General features: G+C 41.9%; 1 long non-coding RNA gene across 1 annotated transcript; it reads right to left on the reverse strand.

The window, feature by feature from the left end:
• Window positions 1-617: 617 nt before the first annotated feature.
• LOC132471118 (uncharacterized) lies at window positions 618-2280 on the reverse strand. The gene is made up of 3 exons (XR_009528767.1): window positions 2055-2280; window positions 1026-1758; window positions 618-892 (listed from the first exon to the last, which is right to left on the reverse strand). It is a non-coding gene; the product is annotated as an uncharacterized LOC132471118 (long non-coding RNA).
• Window positions 2281-8077: the final 5797 nt, after the last annotated feature.

An 8077-nucleotide genomic window follows, 5' to 3' on the forward strand; every position in this document is an offset into this window, starting at 1 on the left:
TGAACATGGAAATGTTATGAATGTTCAGCATTCAGCTTAATAAATAATTTAAGTTGGATCAGAGATTGGTGAATTCATTGTGTTCATTTAACTTGATTGGTTTAAGGCAATCGGTTTCCTCAAATGAATTGAGTAGACAAAATGTAATTTTAAGTTGTCACAACTAGAATGTAATAAGTTATTTCAGTTGGAAGATGAAGTTGATTATACTTAAGTAAAAAGATTTAGCAATACAAGAGGCATTTAAGTTAGTATTACTTAATTCACATACATTTAATGAACACATGTTATATACGTTGAATGAATTGCTGCATTTAAGTGTAAAAAGCTAATTCTTTACATTTCACTTCAGTAAATGGAATTAGTAATGCTAACTCATATTACACATGTCACAATAACTCTAGATATAAGAGTTATCTTTACTCGCATAAAATAATTGCTGGTACTTAATTTATTTGAGTTAGTAAACTTAAATAGTTCAAGGCAATCGGTTTCCTCAAATAGTTTAAGTTGAACTAACTTGTCAGGTTTTACAGTGTACATTTCATTCAATATATACAATGTTTTCAGTATACAGAATTACAGCTCCGGAAAAAATGAAGGGACCACTCCAAATGTTCAGTGCCTCTCGTTTTAATATTTATATATTATATTTATAGGTACATGTTTGAGTAGAAACACTATTCAACAGGGATGTAGCCTTTTAAATCAAGTGGTCCCTGGAAGTTGGTCATCACACAGCAGACGGTCCACAGCTGGTTGACTGTCGCAGACAAGGTGAGAGGACAGTGCGTTCCCAGATGCGGTATTCCTTGACTCTGCCTATTGCTCTTTCTACGAGGATTCGAAGTCGGGCGATTGCTTGTGTTTTCAGAGCATCCTCTTCGGTGAACTGCGCAGTGGTTAGAGATAAGTTAATTAGTATTATTATTGTGAGTGCTTCAGTCCATCTTAAACATTTGTCTACATATCTTAATGGTCACATTTGGGTCTTAATTTGAAATGTTCATTCCTTTCATGCCTACCTGTCATCTTGAAGGGTGGTATAATCAGCGTTGCCCCACGATCAGCTAGTGGCTTCTCGATGGTGAAACCCTTGTCTGCCACGCAGCCATCTCCTGGCTCCAGTAAATCCAGCAGTCCACTTCGTTCAGTCAGCTCTGGGTCGGAGATGGAGCCGGTGAAGAGACTTGACACAAAAGTCACGGCACTACAAGGGGCAATCCCAATCAAGGCCTTAAAGGTTGTTGTGTTCTTGTAAGATGGACTGTACTGCACAAATTTGCTTGGCATGGTGTTCTTGACTTGCTGTTTACTCATCCAGATGGGGAGGGAGCCAAGGAGCAGGTAACGGTAGTTGGCCCACGTTATAACAACATGGGAGACAGTGGACACACTGACCTGATACATGTTAGCCAGCACCTGCTCTTGCAGGCCTGCAGCAACCCGGCAGCAGAAGAGAAAAAACTCAACCAGTTTCAGTCTACACGTTGGACTGGGAGAAATGGGTTCAAATGTTTGTTTCTTTTTCTGAGCTTTCGACCAATAAACCAACATGGAGGCAGATGGTTGAATAACCTCCCAGAAGTCACAAAAAACATCTCTTGACGTGAATCTGGTGTAAAAAAGGATGTCCTTGTCTGAGACACAAAATCTGTGAAAAGGCACTTGACCCACTTTCAGCTGTGACAGCTCTCATCAGCTCCTTGACTGTTTCTTCCAATTGCTGTATGCGTACAGCAGCAGCATCCAGTGCACCTGTATGAGATGAGGAAAAAAAATTAAAACATCTAACCCAGATTTTGGCTGTGACTTGCATATTGGAAGCAGTTTGGACCTCTAAAGAAATTGCTTTTTGTAGCTCAATATTGCTTTTATAACTTGCTTTTTATAGCTCAATATTCACCTTTACAATTAATTAAGTAAGATATATAATGCAACATTTGTACTTGTGATGAAGCTTTTCACATTGTGGTTTGGTCAAATGCTGGGACATCAATAAGACTAAACATTTTTAGGCCAATATTTCAGAACACTAACAAACACTGACAAACCTGGTTTAGGAGCAGAACCGAAATCATGTTCTGTCACCACCACCGAAGATGCGGTCTCCTCCATCGGCTCTTATTCACAGGGCAGCGGTTGCTCCAGAGGAAGGGCTGGGTGAACGTCATGGCCTAAGCGAGTTGATGCTCTTTTATAAACAGACCCCCTTCTTGGCAGTCCCCAGTTGTTCCACTGGAAACGGGAGGGTACAGACCTGATTTTCAGTCGCTTGGTGTGACCCCAGTTGGTTGTAGCGTTTGTAGTCTGATTCACTAAAGTGCTGGCTACAAACAAACATCATCCCGGCGAACCGCTTGAATCCACTTCTTCCTTAGACTCAATTCAGTCGGGAATCCATGAAAACTTAAGTAGGGTTGGTGTTGTTTGTTAGATGTACAAAGTGGAACAGAGCAGTGACATCTAGGCTGTTTCCCAATGTCAAGGAAGCATGCTCAACTGCCGCTCTTTTAAGGACGCTACGTCATAGAACGCCGACAAGCACTGTTCCAATGTTGAGGACACTCGAAAGCCGCGCCATTTTTGCGTCCTTTGTTTTTGAGAATTCCGAGATTTTTCAAGGATGCATCGCTGCATCCTAGACGAGCCAAAACTACCCACAATCCTCTGCGTTCACTGGGCGGGTTCTTGAAAATGGCAGAGCAGTACACGTTCAAACGAAGTGAAGTTATATTAGTTTTCAGAAATATTTTGTGCCGTATTGCTTTTTATAGATTCATCATGTCAATGCAAATAATCAAGCCTAAAGACCTGTGCCACTTTTCGAAACGTTTTTGCAACTTAATGATACGTTGCTATATTTCGCATGGACGTAGCTGGTGTTAAACACCACTGTCACCAATGTAAATTTACTCGCTCACAAGATTACATTATTTATCATGTATACCTATTTATGTTTGTGTTGAATCGGTTTTTTTTAGGGTCAGCCCAGCAAACGGAGGCTTTTGTGCGCCTTAGGGTGGCGCACAAACATTTGTTTACCGGTGGAAGGGATAGTGCCACTATCCAATGTTGTACAATTAATGCACAACCGATCATTTGCAATGTTTGTAATTTTTAATGAACGTATTTAATTGTATTTTATATGATATACTTATGTGTTCAAAGCACTGGTAGATTGTAGGCATATATGAATGAATGAATCAGATCAGTTAAATAATATATCCAAATAAATACACGTTTATCATCTCTTTCTTTGTCTTTTTCCCCCTGCATAATAGTAATCAACCGTAGGGGAGAGCCGGGTCGATTGAAACACTTTTCAGTTAAACGTCTTTTTCAAAGATGACGTTACGTATACAAATAATTTTAACATGTGATCAACAACTCACAGGTGTGTTCTCTTAGTTGCAAGTGAAATTTAATACATATGTTGGATGATCGAGCTGTTTTTTAACTTTGAACGTATGTTGACATTTGTTTTCTATAATAATTTATTTTCAACACGCACAGCCCGGCGCACAGAAGCATCCGGAGTCTCTGTGGACAGGTAAGTGGCTAAACTTATTTTATCTGATAAATATTGTGTAATAGTCTGCACATTGACATGAACATTATGTTGAAATCATATAATAAGCAGAACTTTGATGAAGATTGCACTCTAGCTGATTGATGGTAATGGCTGGAGAAAAAAATAAATCGGCATGCCATGTGTCATGACCAAGAGCAAGGGTGTAGTAGGCTAGCCTATAGCTTATACCCAGCAGTTTTTAAGTGTGCATGTCCACTAAATTAAATTATTATTGTCATAATTTAATGTAGCCGTTGTTATTTTGGATGCGTTACAATCATGGACAAAAAGTAGGCCTACCCAGCAAAATATGTAATAGCCCAGCTCCCACTCATAGGCTAACCCAGGCCTAATAGTTAGTTAGTTAATCAGTCTATAATGTTAAGTGAATTGTGCTGTAGGCCTACATTTACAGTATTTCCACTGCAAACTAGTGAAGACACATGGACAGTATAGTAGGCTAAATATTTGTATTCTTTGTCACACAGGTGACACAGGTAGTGTGTACTCCCGTCGGTGCAAGCCTCATGCGATCACACTGGACCCAAGGTGGGGGTGACTCCATCAGCGGGCCAGGTGATGGTGGGAGGAGCAGCTGAGGTGGCACCAGGGGTGACTCCAGCAAGGGGGGCGGCATCAGGAGCGGGCGAGAAGAGCCTCTTCTTGGGAGCCCGAGAGGAGGGAGGCTGCTTGGCGGGATGACGCTGCTTCAGAGTTCGGGTCGTAAGTATAGCAGTTGTCCTGAAAACATAAAATGTGCATTTTAATGCTAATTTAATTACTTTAAATGTGGTAGGTCTACATGACTGTAGACAAAGGAAGGCCAGACAAGATATGAGATGCAAGAGTAACTCCAAATGCCTCTTTCTCCCTTTTCTCTTTGTAATCTTTCTAGGCCCGGCCTTAGGGTAAGACCGGACGATGTCCAGGCAGAATTTGAGGGCATCTTCCTCAGGCCAGACAGCTTCGTCAGGCCCGGCAACTCGTCCAGGTACATCCATGCCTGCCAAAGGACACATTTAAAAAATACACTTTTAAATAAATAAATGTTTATATTCCCACCCTCCTGATCCTTGTTAAATTCCCTGATGGGAGAGTTGTAGCCTGGTGGTCTAGCAGCTTCTCTGCCATCCACTAACCTATAGACTTTTTTTATGAACTTTGACTTATGGGACTATTTACTTATGTATTATGAACTCTGTTGCTTCTGATGAACTGTTCCTACCTGAAGTGGCACCTGGAGAAGCGCTGACCTCGTCACCTGAAGCCTTGGGAGGAGGACGGTCTGTGGAATGGGATCCGGTGAAGTAATTTCCCTCAAACGCGGAGGGTTTAAAAGGCCAGATCCCTGAACTTGAGAACCCGGAGGTGATGTTCTTCACTGTTGCAGCCTCTGGTAAGGCTTCAGCAATGATGGAGGGCACATCATATATCGAGATGTTGATCCCTTGGTGGCTCCTCATCCACCTGTCCGCCGCACTGTTTACGTACCCCTTTAGGGGGCCGAAGACACTAATGTCCATTGGCTGCAACCTGCGGGTGCAGTGGGGAGGGAATGACAGCAGCACTATGCCGTTGGCTCTGCAGTAATCGATTGCTGCAATTGACAGGTGGGATGGGTGATTGTCCAGCAGGCGGAGCAGCTTCGACTCCTCGGACACGGGTGTGACTCCGCTGAGGTCACTGACCTGACCTGCTTCTGCCCCATCTGGGCGCACCTGGACAGTGGTGACCCCTGTAAATAGTTGTGTGAGCATAGTTGTGTATATATATAGTTATGTGTATATAGTTGTTTTGATATGTATATAGTTGTTAGCATCGTTTGTACTAGTTAAGTGTATATCGTTTTTTTCATATTTATATGGTTGTGAGCATAGTTTATTTTTATAAATGTAGTTATGTGTTTATAGTTGTGTTTTATATTAATAAAGTTCATATTAAATACCGGTTTCATTAATGTTCCAAATATCCTTGGCCTGGAACTGGTGCCGGTCCAGCACCGTCTTTCAATTTTGGTAGAACAAGTTGACATTGTTTTGATTGAAGCTGGACAACCGTTGTTGGCTAGTGGCCTCTGGACGCCGAAGGGGGAAGCTGCTACTGCGCTCCATGAAGGAGGTGATCCAGTCCTTCCTCGACCAGGATGCAGGGAATGGGCAGCTGAAATGCACGGGGTCGTAAACAGTTGATGTACATTTGTGTGTTTATGTTTATGTTATTTGTTCATATTTATTAATTAAACTATGTGCATAGCATACATGTGTGCCTGTCCAAAAATGTATGTAGCCCTTTTCACAACACTGACCTCATTAGGGGTGAGCCCAATATGAATGGCTTCACTGCCCTCTGCCCTCCCCTTCTCTCAGTAAACTGTTGATGCATGTGATAAACACGTTTTGTTCATTAAAAATATGTTATTAATTCAAAGCAGTAGTTAATCATTGCAAAACATTTATTAATTCTGTAATTTATACAGGTATTGATCGTGCAATGTGCGCGCAATTACGCATGGTGATGTGCGGGACGTTTGAAACAGGTGTTTCAATCGTCCCGACAGCGACTACTGACACTTAAACCTTTTTTACCTCTAAACTTCAAAACTGTGACATTGCACACTTTATCACAGGTTTAAGTACTAATTCATCTGTTGTATAGTCATATTATTATGGCATGAAACAAAAAATACAACTATTTATTACAAAAAAACTACCGCAGGAAGGATTTTACTTACAGCTCTCGAAAACAAGTTTGCGGGATAACATCTGAACGGCGTGACGTCATTACACGAAATTTCCCGGGGTTGGTCAGTCTTGCTTGCTGAACGTGGTGACGAATTTTGACGTGAAAGCCTTGCGTGGTTTTCGAGTAAATCGCTGTGTTTCAATCGTCCCGTGTTTCAATCAACCCGGCTCTCCCCTACTGTAAATGTGATGCATGCAATTAAGTTCTCAGATAATTTCACTTCGTTTTATAAAAATTGAATGGATTTTCCTTTTAATAAAGACAATTCGATCAACCACAACAAAGCTTTTGTGACTTCCCCAAAGAGGCTCCATGCGAAGGAGACATGACCGCATTCATAACAGACAAAAGTCAAATAAATATCGATCAGCTTGATTGCTGCCATGTTTTATTCATAAGCGCACATGTGTTTACAAGCGGACGCGCAGTCTTAAAAAGCGGAAGCGGAAGCGCTTCCACACTACCAAGTCGTTCCCAAAGTCCGACGTTACAAACGCTAGGAAGCACTCGATCTAGCACTCTAGTCTCATCTCCATAGGACGCGACTAGCAAGGACGCGTCCTAGCAAGGCTGCAGCCTTCACTTTGGGAAACAGCCCTAGCCTTTGTTTCAGCCATTGTTGAAGTGCGCCGGAAGTGTTCATGCACAACGAAGACAAATCCAGCCACCGGAACCCGGAAGCGTGATAATCCCCTATTGCTTAATTATTCTAGCCGAGCGGAAGAGCACGCACTTCTTCACTCCACGTTCATGCCTATAACCAAACAAAAGAGGGAGGCGGTGGAGCTACATATTATAAACCTGACTGTTACAACTGTACCCCTGAAATCTTCAATAAAGACGTTATAAACCAGCATCAAAATATGCCCGTTGACTTGCTCTAGCCTTGTCTCCAATGATAAGAACACCAAGGCCCTTTCCCATTCCTTTGCTCTAAAGAAAATCTCAGCCCTAGCCCTCGCTGTTGCGCGTGCACGCACCGTGGAGCAATGTCCCAATACCACTTTAAGGTAGCTTTAAGGGGTAAGAGGGAGGGCTAACATCCCCTCAAAATTGAGATTTTCGATGGGCACCCTCAAAGCGATTCAGTTCTGACTTGCTCCCACAATACCTTGCGAGAAAACGGAAAATCAAGAAATATCCCAGACAAGATGGAGGACGAAAAGATGCGACAGGATTGGAAAAACACAAATGTAAGTATTTTCTCTGTAATTAACTAGTAATTATTTTATTAATTATACTCTGCAGCCCGGCCGTGGGCTTCGAAGCCCGGCCAAGGACTCTCGGAAGATCGCGAAAGTCTGTGGCCGATTTTCGCGGAAGATCGCGGAAGTCCCCGGCCGACTTTCGCAGGCCGCCCGACCCCGGTTCTCGGCCGGGATGCATGCCCCATCACGGGCTCTGCATCCCGGCCGTCGACCGGGCTGCAGACCGGGCTGGATATCATGTCGTATGATATCCAGATCTTCCATGTTCTAGTGACTCCAGGTTAAAAATAAACTTTACTATACTAATATATTAGATTAGATTAGATTAGATTAGATTAGATTAAGTTTTATTGATCCTTTTGGGATGACTCCCTCAAGGAAATTGATTGTCCAGTATCTTACAGAAAGAAACACAACACAATATTAAATTAAATGATATACAATATAAGATAAACAATACACTCTAATATAACTATAAAAAGTAAAATAAAAAGTAAACAGTAAACAATAATTATAATATAAGATAAGATAAACAATAAACTCTTAACTAACT

Source organism: Gadus macrocephalus, chromosome 13, assembly GCF_031168955.1.
Source record: "Gadus macrocephalus chromosome 13, ASM3116895v1".
In the NCBI taxonomy this organism is placed as follows: Eukaryota; Metazoa; Chordata; class Actinopteri; order Gadiformes; family Gadidae; genus Gadus; species Gadus macrocephalus.